Source organism: Sarcophilus harrisii, chromosome 2 (genome assembly GCF_902635505.1).
Source record: "Sarcophilus harrisii chromosome 2, mSarHar1.11, whole genome shotgun sequence".
NCBI classification, from domain to species: Eukaryota; Metazoa; Chordata; class Mammalia; order Dasyuromorphia; family Dasyuridae; genus Sarcophilus; species Sarcophilus harrisii.
The window spans coordinates 82,184,283-82,204,196 of record NC_045427.1 but is presented as its reverse complement, the minus strand read 5'-3'; the positions used below and the strand labels follow the sequence as shown (position 1 = coordinate 82,204,196).

The following is a 19,914-nucleotide window of genomic DNA, read 5'->3' as shown; positions in this document are numbered from 1 at the left end:
TTATTGTATATTTGGAGAAAATAGCAAGTCGTACATAGTAGGTTTACAGTTTCATGTGAAATCATCATTTTTTTTTTTTTTGGAGGGGTGGTACTATCTTGTGGAAATGTTTGCTTTGTTCCATGAATTTAAAAAATAAACTAAAACAATGTTGATTGAAATATGAAGATCAAGGAAGAGGCACAATCTCTTTACAGATGAGACGATGATTTAAAAAAAAAGGTTTTATAAGGTTAAATATTCAATTCTAGTTTTGCTTCAGTATTTAGTATCAATGATACCAATCTTTAACAAAGAGAACAGGAAAATAAATGATTAAGAGAGAATTAAAATCAGAGGCCTAATTCTTCTTCCGTTATGTGTCAAATTGATATTCCCAAAATACTTTCCACTTTCCTATTCAAAATCTTTAATAGCTTCTAGGATAAAATACAAATATAAAATATAAAATCTTTAATAGCTTCTAGGATAAAATATAAAATCTCCAGCATGACTTTTAAAAGCCTCTCTAAAATGACTCCAATCTACCTTTTCAGTCTTATTTCACATTATTCCCTTTCACGAATTCTACATTACAGTCAAATTGGCCTATAATACAGACAACAATGTCATCAAGTGCTTCTATGCCCACATGAACTTGGTCCTCATTTCTGAACTACAAGATCTTCTTCATCTCATCTGTGAATATTTAGTTCATATGCCCAAAGGGCTATAAAACTATGAATACCCTTTGACCCAGCAATATCTCTACTGAGTCTGTATCCCAAAGAGATCATAAAATGTTTGTAGCAACCCTTTTTTGTGGTGGCGAGGAACTTTTTTTTTTTAAAATAGAAAATACATAGGAAGTAATTTCAATAGAGCCAGTGTTGCCAAATGAATATCAGGAAAGGTTTTGTGTTCCTTGAGAGTAAGGACTTTTTATTTACTTTCTTTTTTTTTTTTTTTTTTAAATTTTGTTTCCTTACTGCCTAGTGGAGTAATTTGCATATAGGAACAACTTCAGAAATGTTTGAACTGAATTATTGAGTTGAAAAACAGGTACTGTATTGGTAAGAAAAAGAAATGTGGTCCTCAAAGACTGAAAACCACATATGATTGCTTTTGGTGACTGGGGGGAAACTGAGGCAAATGGAAGAAATGGAAGAATGAAGATAAACAAATGTCCATATTTTTTAAACAGTGAAGCAGGAAAAAAAACTTGAAACTAGTTCAAAAATTTTTAAACATAGATATATTTAACTTTGATTGCTAGAAATGATTTCTAATAATTTGGGAGCTTTTACAAGGGGAAGAATTCATTAAAGAAAAAAAAATGCCGATGTCACTTCATTTCTAGCATCTTCCTTTCCATATCTGTAAAAAAAGGAGACTAATTTAGGTGAACTTTGAGGATCATTCCAGATCTAAAGTTTAGATAATATGATCCAATATTCATTCTAGAAAACAAAGAATGATATTATTCTCCCACTTCAGAGAAACAGAGGGTAATAGTTGTATGAAATGATGCATGATGCTTTCAGTTTATTTCTTGACAGAAAGACACTGTGAAATATAATATTTAAAAAACAACAGATTATTCCAAATGAACATTTGGTAATTAAGTCAAGACAATGCCACAGACAAAGCATACCTGGATTTTAGAAAAGTATTTGAAAAAAAATCTCATTATTTTTGTGGGCAATATGGAAAAATGAGGGACAATATATTTAGGTAGATTCAGAAATTACAATAACCAAACACTAAAAGCAGTGATTAATATGTTCAATATGAAGCTATATAACAGTCCCATGATCTGATCCCCAGCACTTAAGTTACCCCTGAAAGATGTGTGATATGCAATCAACTAATCAAAGAGTGAGACAGGATGCATCCTTTCTTCCTTACAATAATCAATTATGGGCCCTATCTCCAGCACAACCAACCAATGACTACTTTTCCTTCAAACTCTCCTCTAAGTCTTTCTTACTGTACTTCTCCCAACACTTTGAAAGAAGATGCCTTCCTCACTTGTGAGCTGGATATCAATTCTCAAAGCAAATATAACCTGCCCACAACCTGGACACTATCTATCATTCCATCTATCTATCATTGGAAAAATTCTTTCCACCAATATAGCTCTAGACTCTGAAAAGAGAAGATGTAGATATGAGAGATGTATCAGTAGAAGTATTTGTCATGAGAGAAAATGCAGTTTTAATATCATTAATTAAAAAAAACTATATTTCATTCTTATCTCTTTATTTTTCTTGTTCATTCAGTTGTGTCCAACTCCTCATGACCCTATGGATCCATAGTATACCAGGATCTTCTATCTTTCACTGTATCTCAAAGTCTGCTCAAACTCATGTCCATTCACATTCTTTTTAAAATTTCTATTTTTCTGTTTTATAATGGATAGTAACATAGGTATATAATTTATAAATAAATATGCATATATTGGAGATTCTATGATCATTTTTTTTTTGCTATGGGATGTGTGATCAAATAGATTAGATAATATCTCAACCACCAAATGGGTTAGAGACCACTAGGTCAGCTAACTACAGAAATGCTCATTAATAGTTCATGACTACAAAGTGATAAATTATTTGAGTATAGTAATACACAAAAGCTAAGAAAAATAGAGAATGACCCTCAGTCCTATGCCATCTACTTCTGCAATGACATTTGTAGGATGGTAGGAAGAAGGGTGGAGAGTACTACAAAATCACACAATTTTTTAGACCAACTGTAAACTTTAATTTGATTCCATATTCTAAATATGAGGTGCTTTTCCAACAGGTAATGGGAACAGTCATATTATTAGCCAGCTGAAATATGTAAATCTTGACATTTTTGCTACAAATGAAAAAAAGGGAAGGAAGAGAAAGAAAAAAGTTGTTATTAAATTGAAGGATGGTTCAAAGATTTCCTTGGCAAAAAATTAAGAGTAGAAAAAAGGATATAAGTTAAATATTGGCATTAATAAAGAGGGTTTTTTATTTAAAAAGATGTTTGAGGTAATTTTTAAAAATACGATGTCCAAAAGCCTGTTTTCCTGCTGTTTACAATTCTGGGTCCAATTCATCTATATGAAGTGTCTAATACACACACACACACACACACACTAACATATATAATAGTGAGTGATACCATATATAATGAAGAGGCAGAAAAGGGAGCTGTGTGCAGGGTGGGTAAGAGTTAGATCATAACATATCACAAAGAATTAAAAAGAAAATATGGAATAAAGGATGTCATCAAAAAAAATCTTTGAGCAGAAATGAAGCAATAAATAATAAAGGCATCAAGTAACTGATAGACACTGTATATTCCAGGTATACTTGCAACGTTAAGGGCAAAGAATCACCCAGTACATTGAGTGCTGATATAAGCCAATATGGAAGAAAACACAGTATAGAATGAGTAAGAGCACAGATCTATTTAAGTATTAAGAAGACATAGCTGAATTTACTATGATGCAGAAATTACTGAAGATGTAAAAAGTATTTTACAATTAACAACAGCTCTGAAAAAGAATTTGAAGTAATTGATTCAGTTGAGCTATTTTCAGCTGATATAACATTTCCCAAGCCATGAATGAATATTTTACATTTTTCCAGATAATGGTGGATAAATGTTCTTTCCAAAATAGATCTAGACTCCTCATTTAAAAAGACTATAATCAATGAAATGAATTATAATGATGATTGTAATTGGAAATGAGATGAATGATATAAAATTGTTTCTTTAAATGCAATGTCTAAAAACTCCTACTGATGATACTTTGTATATCAACAACTCTTTTTGAAAACATTTCTAGACATGTCGTTTTACAGTATAATTGTCTCTAGATATGCCCTCTGAAAACCCTGAACACCCTGAACTGAAAGGACCCTTCATCTAAAAAAAAAAAAAAAACACAAGCAAAAATGACTGACAGGGTGATCACATAAAAATAAATTAAACATCCAATAGCATTTATACTAGAAAAGGGGAGATATGTTTCATAAACTAGGTCTTGGGAATCAAGAATGGTTATTAAAATAAATCAAAATCCAATTGCCTTAATTGTTTCATTTGCATTTTTGTAGTTATTATACTACATATCTGCTTACTTTGATTTATATCACATCTTTTCCATTACTTCTGATTTTGTCATATTCCTTGTTTCTTTTGGTGTGAATGCATTTAATCAAATTCATGATACAATAATCAACAGGCATCTGCCTTTTTTTTTCAGTTTATAGTTACTATTAAAAGTGTCGCTATGAATTATTTTAGTCTTCCAGAGAGAGAGAGAGAGAGAATGTGTCCTTTCATTCTGTCTTTGACCTAGCTAGTAATGGTTTTGTTGAGTCAAAGGATATGAACAGTTCAAGAGGGTCCCATATTTGTATAGATTCAATGCACCTTATCAGGCATTTTTTTTGTTTGTTTGTTTAACCTGACTTTAAACTACCTTAAATAAATTAGAGGGCAAAATCTAATAAAAGAAATCCTTAGCCGCTCATGACATTACCATTTATAAGCAAGACATTAAAAATTCTACTACCCATTTTTTCATAAATAACGGAGGTTTTTAAAGATATAGATACTAATTGTTAATCTCATTGAAATTTAAATCTCAACAACCACAACAAAATCAGTACAATATGCTACCTCTGCTAAACAATTGTGTAAGTATTGTCACATTTCATAGCGTCTTCAACAGATGGAGCTGACAAATGGAAGCATTTTAAGAGAAAGATTGACAGGGAAGACTTGGCCATGCATTTCTCACTTTCTCTAGTCTGTAAAAATACATAGTTTTCTCCTGCCATCTGTTTTTTCAGTTAAAATTCCATCACTAATAATATATATATATATTTTAAATGTTACTTGCTGCCAGAAAATGTGGGCTTGGAACATCATTTCTATTGAAAAGAGAACCAGTACACATGAATAAAATTACTGAAACATGATACTATCCTACTTTTATTCAAAATAAAGAGTCAAATTTAGGCCATCATGCTTAAAGCTCATACTGTGATAAAGTCAAAAGCTTTACTGTTTATTGTTTGGCATACATTTATAATTCATAAAATAACCTCCACAATCAAATCATCAAATATATCAGCTTATGATATTACTAATTTATGTCAGGACACAAGAGATTCCCAGTCATTTTCTTTAAGATTCTAAAGCAAGGACTCTTCACTTTTTTTGGTATGTTTATAATTCCTGTTACTGAAGAGGCTGAGGCTGGCTGATCTCCTGACCTCAGAAGTAAAGCCATAGCATGCTGATCTGACTAAATGTACGTGTTAAGCCTAATACCAATGCAGGAAAGTGGATGGGGCACCACGTTGCCTAGAGAGTGTAAATTGGCTCAGGTTAAAAATGAAGCATATTAAAGTTGCTGATTTGAGACTATCAGTAGACACTGTACTTACAGCCTGGGCAAGACAAGAAGAACCAGTCTCAAAAACAAATAATACTTTTTTTTTTAATTTTTGGCAGGAACGCAACAAAATTTAAGGAATAAAATGCAATACACTGGAGTTTTTTGTTTGTTTGCTTTTGGGGATTGGAGTTTTTTTATTTTGTTTTGGGTTTTTTGCCATTTAGGTTCACAGATTCCCTGAAATCTACCCACTGACTCCTGTGACCTCTTAGGTCCATAAACCTCAGGTTAAAAAATTTATCTCTACAATATTAAGAGAAAGGGAAATCAAAACAACTTTGAAATTTAACCTCATATCCAGTAAATTGGCAAAAAGATGACAAAAGTCAAGTGAAAGTTGGAAGGGCTAGAGAAGGATAGGCACAAAAGGACATTTTGATAGAGCAAATAAGCACAACCATTTTGGAGAGTGATTTGGAAATGTACAAATCAAATTACTTAAATTTTAGTAGTGCCTTTAAAGCCGGAGATTCCAAAATAGACATATAACCCAAGAGGATCACCAATAAGAAAATTATCCAATATGCTAAAATATTTATAACAAAATTTTTCATTGGAAGCAAAAAATTAGAAACAAAGTAGATGTCCATGGATTGGGAACTAAATAAAGTGAGGTACAAATATAATAAAATATACCATGCTATTAAAAAAAAAACCCCAACAAATATGAATAGAGAAACATGAAAAGACTTACATGCACTGATACAGATTAAAGTAAGCAGTATAAGAAATGAATATGCAACTTGAATACAAACATGTAATAAAAATAAAATTTATCAAAACTGAAAGCTGCAAAATTATAAAGATTAAGGATAGTTCCAATGAAGAAATGTAATGATACACTGGTCTCACTCCTTAGAAGAGATGGGAGATCCACAGGTATGGAATAATACTCATGTTTTCTGAATTTTTTTGGGGGGGGAGTGTATTGTTAAGTTTTGTTAGGTTTTGTCTCTTTTTTTCTAATCTTAAAAAGATTTTATTTGTCATGTAGTTATAGATTTCTGGGAGGGGAAATGAGAAAGACACTGGGAGAAATGTTTATGATGTAAAAAAATTTTTAGATTTTATTTAAAAAAAAAAAGAACCTTTGCTGTAAAGACAGAGAGTTTCAGAATAAGCTAAAATTATTTTCCTTGTTTTTCTGTACTGCAGGGGCTTCCAAATTTCATATTGAGTTGTCCTCCCTTTAAAAAAAAAATTTGGCCATAGTCTCAATATTTTTCATAAAAGAATTTACAGAAATAATTTAATGAGTTACAGAAAATAAAATCTAAGTCTACAAATGTTGAATAAAAATATTTACTGACAAAATAATTTATGTTTAAAATATCTTTATAAGGGAACCATAACAATAAAGTAATGAGTAAGCTTGTTTTTGGATACATAATTTCTCAAATATGTGCCACTGATTATTACTACTCTTAATAATTTTTCGAACAATTCAGTCAAGATCAATACTTTGTCAGAAAACTCCCTTTCATGGAAAATGATGTTATAATTAGCAATAAAGCTTATATCACTTTTCTAGACAGAAATCTACTTATAAAACTGTAGTCATAACATTAAAATTTTCAAGTTCAAATACCTGTTTCAAAGTACCATCACAAAATGTCTTTTAACCATTTTACTCAGTGGAGTATGAACAAATATATCAAATCTATTCATGGTGAAAAAAAAAAAAAGGTTTCCTATTGATTCATATTTTGAAATGTATTAAGTGTTTAAAGTGAAAGTTGTGATTAGTAAGGTCTTTTCATCCATTTCATTGTATGGCAAGTATTTAAGAAACAGATCAAAAGAAGGGAAAAAATGACCATGCAAAAGAATAAAAGCAAAAGGGAAAAAATGCTTTGATCTGTACATTCTGAGTATACCTTTATTTCATTGTGTATACCATTTTCCTTTCTGAGTCCTTTGTACTTTACTGAGAAGAGCTGAGTCACATTGATCACACAATGTTGCTGATGCTGTGTGATGTTTTCCTGGTTCTACTCATTTCACTTTGCATCAGTTCATACATTTTTTTTTCCAGATCTTCCTTAAATCTGCCTATCATTTCTTATTGCACAATAGTATTCTAGTACATTCATATGACACAGCTTGATTAGTCATTCTCCAATTGATGGGCATTGCCTCAATTTCCAGTATTTTGCCACCACAAAAAGACTGCTATAAATATTTTTGCACATGGAGTTCCTTTTCTCTTTTTTAATTATCTCTTTTGAGATATCAAAGGGTATGCACAATTTGGTTGCCCTTTGGGCATAATTCTGAATTCTGCTCCAGAAGGTTTTTATCAATTCACAACTCTACCAATTTTCCCATATTCTCTCCAATATTTATCACTTTCCAGTTTTGTCATGTTATTCAATCTGACAGGTATGAGATGACATCAGGTAAACATCTTTAAGATGTAGTTGCAATCATGACCTCAGACAAAGAAATAAAAATGAAATTGTGTTGTACGAGATAAGTACAAAAACTGTTAATTAGTGAGGGGTCTCGATGTACTCTTTTCTAAATGAGGGAAATCAAGACAAAAGATAAAAAGGAGAGGTACAGAATTATTATCTAACTTTTCTTAAAGTTAGATGGATCTTTGATGATTGTTAAATGAGAAACTATTGTCTATATTTTTCTCAGACATTTCCAGCACCAAACAGAAACTGAATATGTGGTAAGTAACAAAGATGCCACAGACAAGTTGAGAAAAACAGAAATACCAAATACACCTTTCACAGAGCAAAATGAGGTCTTTGAATAATTGGAAATTAATAGTAGACTAAATAATCATGAAGAATTTCTGTGTCAAAAAAAAACAGATTAGGGAAAATAAGAAATTATCATTAAAGAAAATGACAAGATAAACCTTTTCTTTTGGGGGAGGAAAGAAGAGAGGAAGGAAGAAGGCAATGAAGTTAAGTTACTTGTGCAGGGTCACATAGCTAGTATGTGAGACTGGATTTAAACTCAGGCCCTCCTAACCACAGGGCCAATGCTCTAACCATTGCTCTACCTAGCTACCCCCAAAAAACTTTTTCAAAGAAGTCCTCAGTGGAAAATTTATATCTATTAGTATTTCAATCAGCAAAAGAACAGAATAAAGTGGGGATGTAACAACAACCACAAAATCTGATGAATCGAAATTCAAAAACCTTGGTTAGTAGAAGATATTAACAATACCAATAAATAAAATAAAATAAACTATGAAACTAATACATAAAATCAGAAGTTGCTTTAGAAGAAAAAAATAAAATTGATAAGCCAATTAATATTTCAACTAAATTTGAAAAAGGGAAAATTAAATGATCAATATCAAAAAATGAAAAAAGGTAAATTAGAACAAAGAAATAAAGCCAACTAAAACAATACAGGTCAATTATATTACAATAAAACTGGTGAATTCAAACAAAAGAATATGTACAAAAATATAAAATGCTCAGGTTAAAAGAGAATTTATTTTTAAAATCACTTTTATTTTTTACTTTAAATTCCTTTCCTTCCACGCCTCACCCCTCACATGCTGAGAAAAGCAAGAAAATCAAACCCTCTATAACCATGTGTAATCAAGCAAGACAAATTCTCACATTGGTTATGTGTGTTGTTGTTTTTTTTAATCTGAGTCTATAACCTCTTTAAACCAGAGGTAGGTACCATGTTTCATCAAGAGTCCTCCAGTATTGTGGTTAGTTATTAAACCAATCAAAGATTCTAAATCTTTCAAAGTTGTTTGTTTTTACAATACTGTTATTACTGTATAAATTGTTCTCTTGGCAGAACAATGAATTTAAATGTCAGCCTCAAAATAAGAATAGAAGCCATAAATTTTTTTTCCAAGGGGAGTAAGGGTAGGAGACCTCAGGACTATAATAATTTACAAGTAAATGCTATTAAACATGAAGAATAATTCATTCTAGCACTATATAAATAGGACAAGGGATTCTACCAAATTCTGTTTGAAATTACAAATAAGTACCATTCCTGGTAAATGCTCAAACAATATGGGACAGCACTGTACTTAATATCAGAAAGACTCATCTTCATAAGTCCAAGTCCAGCCTGTTACTTATTAAACCTAATTGTCTCAGATTCCAGTATCTTTGCCAAGAAAACCCCAAAATGGGGTCACGAAGAGTCAGCCATTACTGAACAACAAAACACATGAACAAGCCATTCCAAATGGAAGAAGTCTGAGCAACAGCCATATGAAAATAGAATAATTGCTAGAAGGGGTTTTGGGGAAAAAATATGGCACCATAGCCAAAAAAAAAAAATCACTAAACTCTACATATTCTTTGATTCAGTCATATCACCAGGATACCTCAAAGCCATCAAAGGAGAAAAAAAAGGCTCATCACCTAAAAGATCATTTTTAGCACCACTTAAAGAATTGTAATATAGCTGTGATGTAAATTGTAATGTATACTCGGGCAGCTAGGTGGCAGCATTGTGCATAGAGTGCTGGGTCTGGAGTCAGAAAGACTCATTTCCCTGAGTTCAATCTACCTTCAGATACCTCCTAGCTGTGTGATCCTGGGCAAGTCACTTAACTCTGTTTGCCTCAGTTTCCTCCTCCGTAAAAATGATCTGGCATCTTTGGGTTTTATATAGAGAGAGTAATGGAATACTATTGTGCTATAAGAAATAATGAAGTTTTTAGAAAACTTGGGAAGACTTGTAAGAACTGATATATAAATTCCAATAAACTTTGGCCAAAAAACATCATCTGCATCTAAAGAGAGAACTATGGAGACAGAATATAAATTAACACATGCTATGTTCACTTTTTTTCCCTTTTTCTTCTGTCTTTTTTTCCCCCTCCCATGGCTTTTTTTCCTTTTGTTCTGATTTTTCTCTCTCAATATGATTCATAAAGAAATGTGTTTTTAAAAATTAATGTACATGTATAATCAGAAAAAAAAAGAAAACAAGAAAAAAAAGCTAATGCAGAGTAAAGTGAACAGAACTAGGAGAATTTTGTATAATAACAACAGTATAAAGTCAAATAATGTAAAAGACTTCAGGATAGAGGAATAAGCTCATATTGTGCATCTACTATGCTAAAGTACTAGGATAAATGTTTTAGAAATATGCTTCACAATAACCCTGGAACTACTATCCCAATTTTACAACTGAGAAACTGATCAGATATTAGGTGACTTGCTCAAGATCACACATTTAGTGTGGAATCCACATAGAAGTGGATTTGAATTCAGGTCTTCTTGATTACCAAGACTCCACCTCACCTGTCACTTAAGAACTCTGATAAAAATAATGATCAAAAACTCCAGGGGACTAAAGAGATCCAAGCTATTCACCTTGTGTGTCTAGAGCAGTAATAAATTTAAAGGTACAGAAAATATATTTTAGGAAATAAAATGATAATGAAAATAATGAAATCTAGCATTTATGTAGCACTTTAAGATTTATAAAATGATTTACCAATTGTAGGAAAAGGGTGCATTTGTTTTGCTCGATTATGCTTATCATGTTTTCTTTTTTTTTTATGTTGGAAGGGTAAATATTATTGGAAAAAGGGAACCATCAATAGTTTAAAAAATGAAAGAAAAGAAAAAATGATCATTGAAGAACTTGGAAAAATATACAAAGAGATTTAAAATTCAGAAGCAAATGCAGGCTAGCAAGATAGCTTTAAAAGTTAAATACAGATTTAAATTTATATTTTTAAAAAAGCAAGTTCCACATAATAAATTTTAATATTTCATATAGAATCCTCGTTTTTTATTTTACTTTGCATATGGAAATAATCTTTTTTTGTTTGTTTTCATTAAATTCAGAATAAAAAGCCATTTAGGGGTAGTGAAGAAGCATACACCTGTAATTTTTACACTAGGAAAGGCAGGCTAGTGAATACCCTGATTTTGAGAGTTCTGTGGTAAAGAAGCTCTAAAGCTTATTAAATTAGTGAACCTCTGCGCCTGGATGACCATCAGGCTGCCTAAAGAAGGGCAATCTGGCTATCTACAGGGAAAAATGGAATAGATGAAAGTTTCTGTACTTTTGATCAGCAATGAGATCAAAGAAATGAGTAACTGCTACACTTGCAACTTTGGCAAGCTAAGTTCAAAAAACTAAAATAAAGATACTTCATTTTTTTTAGGTTTCCTGCTTTTTCCATCTGAAGCTTATACAAAGCATCTGCAGTAGATTTTTCTTTCTGTCAATAATACCTGTGAATCCCAATACAAATATAATAAACTGCAATTTTAATATTGAAACTTTTTAGCTTGTGTTTCTGTTCCAGTACTTAAACTGTATTTTCTTTACTTATACAAGTTTAAACAGGTCCAGTGAATTTTCCTCTTCAAATCATAAATGGGTTTATCTATCATGAAAAAAAATATTATTTTATTACTTTATAAGGAATATGGACAATGAAACTTTTAAACTTAGTAGTGACATCAAGGTTTGATAAAATAGATGGGAAGCTGAATCTGATCTAAGATGAAATACCCTTCACTCACTCTGTGACTCAGCATAAATCTCTGGACCTGCTTATGTCAGGCTCCTCATCTTAAAATGGATATAAAGATAGCACTTACAGAATTATTGTGAGAATTAACATGTGAAGCACTTTACAAACTTCATCTTCTCTAGTGCTTAGGTCAATGCCTAGAAGGTACTAAGTGCTTAATGAAAGCCTGATGATTGATACTGTAATGACTGCTGGGCTGCATACACCATCATGGAAAATTTGCTACATTTATCTCATTTATAAATTTTAATTTGAACTTTGTTTTCACTGAAAAATTTGCAAGTATTTATGTGACAAGCGTAGTTAAAAATACCTAATAATTATGGCCACTGTTTTGCAACCTCTCACCCCACCCCAATCTCATAGAAGGCTGTGACCCATAGCTTGGAAAGTTCCCTTGGACTGGATTATACAATGGATAATTGCTTAAAAAGCAGAGAAGGATAATAAACACAGAGGGGAAAAAGGAAGCATAGCCCAAAAAAAAGAGCAGAAACAAGTAACAACAGATAAAATAGCCACTACACCCCATACCATGGAGATAACATGCCTCTTATTCTCAAGGGAGTTAGGACAATCAAATACCATTATAGTGCTTAAAGTCTTTTCTAAATATAGGTCCCAACCAAAATTCAAACAGACCTTCATCTCATATCTTCATATTGTATCAGGTAATTACCTTCATATCTCCCAAATTAAATTCACCCTAGAAACAGGAGCTAGAATAGTAATCTTTCTTAAAACCTATCTTTATCACATTATTCCTGCTAAAAATTTAAAATGATTCCTTTGGTTTCCACTACACCAAGTCTAAACTGCTGGAGGAAAATTTGAAGAAAATTAAAGCACCTTTTATTAAAAGTCCTATATAGAAACATGCAAAAAAAAATCATTTAGATGATTAGTGTCATAGTCTTTTTAAGCTGTTTTAGCTTTTTTAATTTAAATTTTACATTGAAATCATGTAAAAGGCAATAAATAAAAGGAAAATTATTTTCTTTTAAAGCAAGGGCAAGTCACATTTCCTATTTTAAAATTGCAGTGATTTTCTGTAGACACTAATTCTAAACATGGTACAAATAATGTATGAATATTTTTCATAAATTAACATAAACTCTCTAATGAAATATCACTCTACTGCATCATAATGCAATGAAGGTGAAAAGATCTTCTAGGACTTATCCAGCTAGAAAAACTTCAAGTAAGGCCTTAGGATATGAGCTCATTAGAGCCAATGGGCTTAAATTGAGACAGACCCATCACCTGGTGGGCTACAGAGTAATAAATTTTAGAGGAGCAGCAATCTATAATGAATTGAGGCAGTTATTCTCCCCCTCCGCCCTAAGTCGTTATGCAGTCATATCCAGGTCAACTATTTGTGTTCTCATTTGGGGTCTTCTTGACAAGGATACTAGAGTGGTTTGCCATTTCCTTCTTCAGCTTCTTTTACAAATGGGAAACTAAGACAAAGTTAAGTGACTTTCCAAGGTCTGCCTGATAGTAAGTATCTGAGATTGGATTTGAACTTGTGAAGATGAATCACTCTGACTTTAGGCTAGTTCTCTACTACACCACCTAGCTGGCACATTAAAATATAAATTCTAAATTAATGGTCAAAATAAATAAATTGATGGTTTAAAAGTTATATAAATTTTAACTTTTAACTATTGTTACTAGTTTGGAAGGATAATTTTGTGATGTGCTAGTGATTTTATAAAATATTTTCAAATTTAAAAAACGCTATAATTTCAAAAATCTCTTAATTCAAAACCACTCTAAACAAGACTGTCATAAAATTCTCCTTAACCTCAAAGTTTTATATGAAAATTATTCTCAAAAAGATTCAAAAGACTTAATTGAAGGAAAAGCAATTCAAAACTTATTTACTAAAGACAAGTACTTTATGAAGAGTTCATAAATGATATTATAAAAGCTGAATGATCATGGGTTCAATCTCCATTGTAGGTATGAGAAAAGTAATAGAGATGACATAATAAATTTTATTTTTTAATAAGACAGCATTTTGCAAGAGTGTACTGATTGCTATGGCATGCTTTAAAGGAGTTAAAGCATATACACACAACTGCTCTGAATTTCATAAGAACCAGTATTTTGATTTCATTTCTACACGTTAATTTATATGTTCTACCATCAAAAGTATTCTAATGAGCAAGTTTGTAAAGAACAATAACCATGTTTATTTACTTATTCACTCCTTACAATTCTTCCAAAAGTTTTTCTAGATATAAGGCTATTTGAAGATTGTTATGACAGTGATGCTTAGCTATGAATATTCCTTTTAAATAAATTAATAAACTAAAAAATTCAGTAATAAGAAAATTAAATGAAGCTCAGTTAATAGGATCTATAGCTATAATGTTAACTGTTAATTGACCTTATCTATTCTTTCCAAAAATAATTTTTTTTCAAATATATTACTCATATCAACTTAATGTTAAATATGGTACCTAAAGATAATGAGTCTAGATAGCATTTGCCAGAAGATAAAATAGTACAGGTTTGTGAAGTTCCTTCCCCATTTCACACCAGAATGGATACTCCCTCCATTTAATAGGTGTGGCCCTCTAGATCCCCAACCAGAACATTGTTTTTCTCAGTACAGCCCTCCCTAGATCTCACTAACCCTTATAAAATGGGAAGACTATCCCAGTCCTTGATAAATTGCTTCCTTCAGTCTGAACCCAAAAGACTTTTTTGGCTTGCCCACTGAACACTCATCCCAATAGAACAGCACTGCCCATTCCTCCTCAGCCACCATAAATCCACACCCACGCTTTGCCACTTTGTTAAAGTAACTTTTGTTAAGCAAAATGAGACTGCCTATTATGCTGTGGGCAGTTTGCTAGTTTTCTGGAATGATTTAACAATTTATAACAACAGAATCCACAATGATGAAATTTGTGATGTACTCCAACATTCTCAAAAGGCACTGTGAACTCAGGAGACACTAACCATCATAATTCACAGCTGTAATGCAAAGCTCACAAAGAGAAGAGAGCAAAACTGTGGATCAAAGAAGTAAATGATTTTGGTGACTCAAATGACTACTATCCAACTTCTTACAGCGTGGGGCTGATGGCTAATCCCCTTAGCTGAGCATGCATATTATAGCTGTGGCTCCCAGATAAAGAATTACCAAAGGGACACAGAAACAGCCTCCTGCTTTCTCACAGGCAAGTTACTTGGTGCAGTGGACAGTGATGAGCTTAGCTACAGTCAAAGAACTGAACTCAAGTCTAGTCTTTGATGTCACAAGCTCTGTGATCTTCTGTGATAACCTCAGTCTGCCTCAGATTCCTCAACAGGAAAACAGGGATATCAATAGCATCTATTTCCCAGGACTGTCCTGAGGATCAAATGAGATAGTATTTGTAAAGTACTTAAGCCCCTAGCACACAATGGATGCCATATAATAACTGCTGGCTTGCAGCACATGATTCTGTAGGTCCCATTATAAAATACAGGTGTAAATTTAGATTAGATCAAGAGAAAGGTTTGAGGGTACAAGTGTCCTGGAAAGAGTGAGACTCATTTTTCAAGGGATTGAGTCAATTCTAAGCATTGCTCTCCTAATTCTGAGACTGATTCACAGGGTCTGTTTATATAACGCTATTACTGATAGCTACTTAAATTGATTCAAAGCAAATGATGATAGGAAGAATGGAACCATACAAATTCGGGTGGACAAAAAATCTATTTTCACTTCATATCCCACCCAGGCACCAATTTGCAATACTTACATTGATTAATGAATCCACTCCCATGTATAAAGAGATTCTGTGTGTCTATAAGAGTTTTCCATAATACTTGGCAGATTTCAGTAAAGCAGAAATCATTGTGTGAATGGAAGAGAGCTCCACAGACACCAAGATAAATGATGCCCACTTGGGGATATGCATCCAAGAACACTATTCTTGTACCAACTCATGAAGCATGAATGATTTCTTCTCAAAATGATCTAAAAAGTGTTTAGTAGAAATGAGGGGAAAAAAAAGAAACAGGCACAAGGCAGAAAACAAAATACTCTCATTTTGCTGACATAAAAAAAGAGTAGCTTCTCTTCAATTCTATTTAATATAAGGGAAAAAGCAGCATGGCATTTGCAATAAAGAATTATTCTGCAGAGAATGGAAAAAAAAAAGAATATATGGCCACCATAAATTAGAAACAAACAAGAGGAGGGAAAAATATTAGAAAGCTGGAAACCTTATTGACAATAAGGGCAGAAAGTGTGAAAGTGCTGTTCCAATAGGCAAGAAAGCAGTACTGAGAAGTGCAATAGACTCTATGGAAAATGTATGAACAAGTTTAACTAATTATTGTTATTGTAACAAAGGCATAAAGGTGGCCCATGACAAGAAGGGCTCGTGACTTTGAATGATCACTGCCACTTTCCAAAACTCCTTTCAATAAAGCCCTAGTCAAAGTACTTTAAGAGGCAGAGCTAACCTCCCTTTGGAAGCCTACTGACCTTTTCCCCCTCATGATAATACACTTTACTATTAGGCCTCCTCAGAATTAAAGCTCTCATACCTTATACACTATTCCTCTCATACCTTATATACATCATAGAGTCTCCTTTAATTGGAAGAGAAGAAAAAAGTGGCTCTTTTTGCTAGAACTATAGTAAATGGAAAATAATTTCTCCCCTATCTACCTGGACAGGGGGAAGCAGAAGTAACTGTTCCATAAAAATTAAATTATTTGGGGAAGAGGGAAAATATTGGTACTTATCATGTGCTAGGCACATTGATAGCAAGGTGGTATAAGATGACATACTTGGTTGCTTGACATAGATAGAGCCTAACTAAACTGAAAAAATGTTTATATGGAGAAATTAATTTTAAGTTACAAACTACAAATTTTTTAAACCCAACCTGTTCATAAATTCATGACGTCCAAAAAAACACAACAGAAGGAGAGACTGTGGGCACTGCCAAGAGGGCAGGAGCAGAGAGAGCACAAGCACAGTAATATATAGTAAAGTTATCATAGGTGTTATTTTGGAATATGGCTTTCAGAAATTTTTTATGTAAAGTCAAATTTATGTAATGTGAATTTCCATAAAGTGAATCTGAACCTGGAAGCTCTACACTTTTTAACTAGAATCTTTTGAATTACAAATATATCAATATTTAACAAAATTCAGATACTTTCCTGTAATGGGCCAGAACTCTGGAGAAATATATCTGTGGCAAGGATTCTTAACAAGGTGTTAACTCAGTGGAATTGATAAGACAATGATTATCTAGTTTAGCATAGTGCTTAATAGTTCTTTAGTTCAGTATGACTGATTAATCTTACAACAAATAATGGTTCCTTAGTGATATAATTAATGGCTTATATTCAGTAAGATGAATTGATTTAATTGTAATAGAGTATATAAACTGGGGACAAACTCAGCCACAGGGAGAAGACTTGACCAGCCTCAAGGTGGCTCTCCCTGCCTTCATCACTCCTTCACTAAGACCAAAGACTCCAGTTGGTCCGGAGATCCTCCAGAGAGCTAGTCTGGACACTATATTTTAATCCACCCTGGCATGGGGGCTCTAAAAAAGCAACAGTAAGTTTTGTCACCCCAACTTGGGGGCTCTAGAAAGCAGGACATTACATTTGGATGTGCAGACTGCTGACTGGCTGATTGGTCAAGACTGCTGACGCAGACTGGGAGACTGAAGAAGACAATAAAGACTTTGGACTTTATTCCTGACTATTCTTGTGGTAATTATTCTGCTGAGCCCAAGGTTGGTCTGAAGGCCCTCTAGAAAGCTAGTCAGAACATTACACTTTCCCCCGGAAAATTAAAATTTACTTGTATGTAAAATATCTATATACTTATTCTAATCTTAATAAAATAACAGAAATGGTTCTTAATGACCTAAACTTTTATTTTATAAACTTGTTCAAAATTACTTAATAGATTTTTAAATTAAAACTATAAAATAGTAGAAAATTAATGTCACATTAGAGGCAAATAAGTAAAAGAAAATTTCTAAGAAAATCTACATTGTACAATTTACCTTAAAGTATCAGTTCTCACACCCAAACCAGTAAAAAGCAATGTAAAGAAATGAATATATCACTTTATTATATATATGTCACTCTAATGCCAATGTGAATGAATGAAAATATATTATATATTCAGCTATCTTATATATGTGTTTAGGTATAAAGATACAAAAATAAATATAGTAATTGTCATCCTATAGCAGACCCACAAAAAAAAAAAAATTACTTTCTTGAATTATCACAATTTACATTTTTTCCCACCTCAGATATTATATCAACACAGTGTGAAGTGCTAGGGACCCAAAAAGCAGGGATCCTCAAAAAACAATCTAATGGGAAAAACACCATACAAACAACTACATATAAATAAATATACAAGATAAAACAGGAAACAATTAATATAGGGAAAGGCACTGGAATTCAGCATAGTTGGGAAAGGTTTCCTGTAGATGGGATTTTATTTGAGATTTAAATGAACGAAGTCAGGGAGGTCAGGAGTTGGAGCATAGGAGGAAAGGTATTCAAGAAATAGGGACAGCCAGACAGATTGCTTGGAGTTAAGACATGGAACAGCCAGAAGGAAAATGTCACCAAATTGAAGTGTTAAAATTGAGAAGTAAGGTGTAAAAAGACTGGAAAGATAAGAGAAGACTAAGTTATATATAAAAAGCTTTGAATGCCAAGTGGAGCAGTTCATATTTGCTTCTAGAGGCAGTAGAAAACCACTGAAGTTTATTAAGTAGGAGATGACATAGTAGGAACATCACTTTAATGGCTGAGGGGAAAACAGACTGTAGATTGAGATAGGCAGACCCACAATATCCTATTACAATAATCAAGGTATGAAGTGATAAGCGCCTACAGTAGAGTAGTGGCAGTGTCAAAGGAAAGAAAAAGATATTGCAAAGATGAAAGTGACATGGACTGGCCATGGTTTGAATGACAGTGGAGTGAGGGGAAAAATATTAAGGAATACAGGACAACTGCTGGGTTGCAAGCAGATAGTGATTAGGAGACAAAAGCTCAAAAAAGACCAGGGCTGATCATCTTGAAAGAAAAGACCATGAAGAAACAGTATAAAGACAGCAGAGAAGAGGGTCAAGAACCTTGACAGAGCCTTGGATTAAATCCACAGATAATATAAGCTAATTTCATGTAAATGATCCTAATATGTGTTAAGAAGCAAAACTGTTCAAGCTAGAAAAAGATATGACAGCTGTTGCACAGTGATAAAAACTTAAGAACCACAGATCCTTAAAAGCAATTACATACAGGGATTTCACTAAAAAGTATTAAAAAGTGAGTATATTATATTTACAAATTAATAATCTGACCCAAAAGATAATGTTAGTTGCCTTTATTGATTGCAAAAAACCAAAACCAAAAACAAACAAAACCTTGACATAATTACCAGTATTAAAAAACAAAATTATTCAACTAAAATTATTATTGTAGCTATCTATTTTAAGTACTTATTATCCATAAAAGTAAGCATTTTAAAGAAGTTTTCTTTATGCTATATAATGTCTTATCTAATGTACATATACTTTCTTCTATGTATCCTAATAACTGGGTCAAAATGCAATTTACAAATTCATTTCATTGGAGGTATAAAATGATATTCATAGTTACCTGTATTCATTACAATTGGAAGTAAAGATGTAGATCTATCAGAAATATTATTTATTTTCATATATTAGGAAAGTAAGATACTTCTATAAATCAAGAACATTCATTTAATTGGGAGAATTTCATTTGGTCTATGCAAATATTGGCACTGTTCAAAATTACCATAATTTTTTTTTCAAAAGTAGCTAGAAAAGTAATATTTCAATGTTAATATGACCATTAACTGCAAAGCATATTAATTTTTTATTTTCTTATTAAAAATTATGATTAACTTAACTAATTCAAACTATAATCATATTTCACTGATTTTTAATAAGCTATGCTTATA

The 19,914-nt window shown here is 32.3% G+C and overlaps 1 protein-coding gene across 2 annotated transcripts in view; it reads right to left on the bottom strand.

The window, feature by feature from the left end:
* MTA3 (metastasis associated 1 family member 3) overlaps window positions 1–19,914 on the bottom strand; it is a 171,907-nt gene that overhangs the window by 47,224 nt on the left and 104,769 nt on the right. The gene's annotated exons all lie outside the window — the stretch shown is intronic.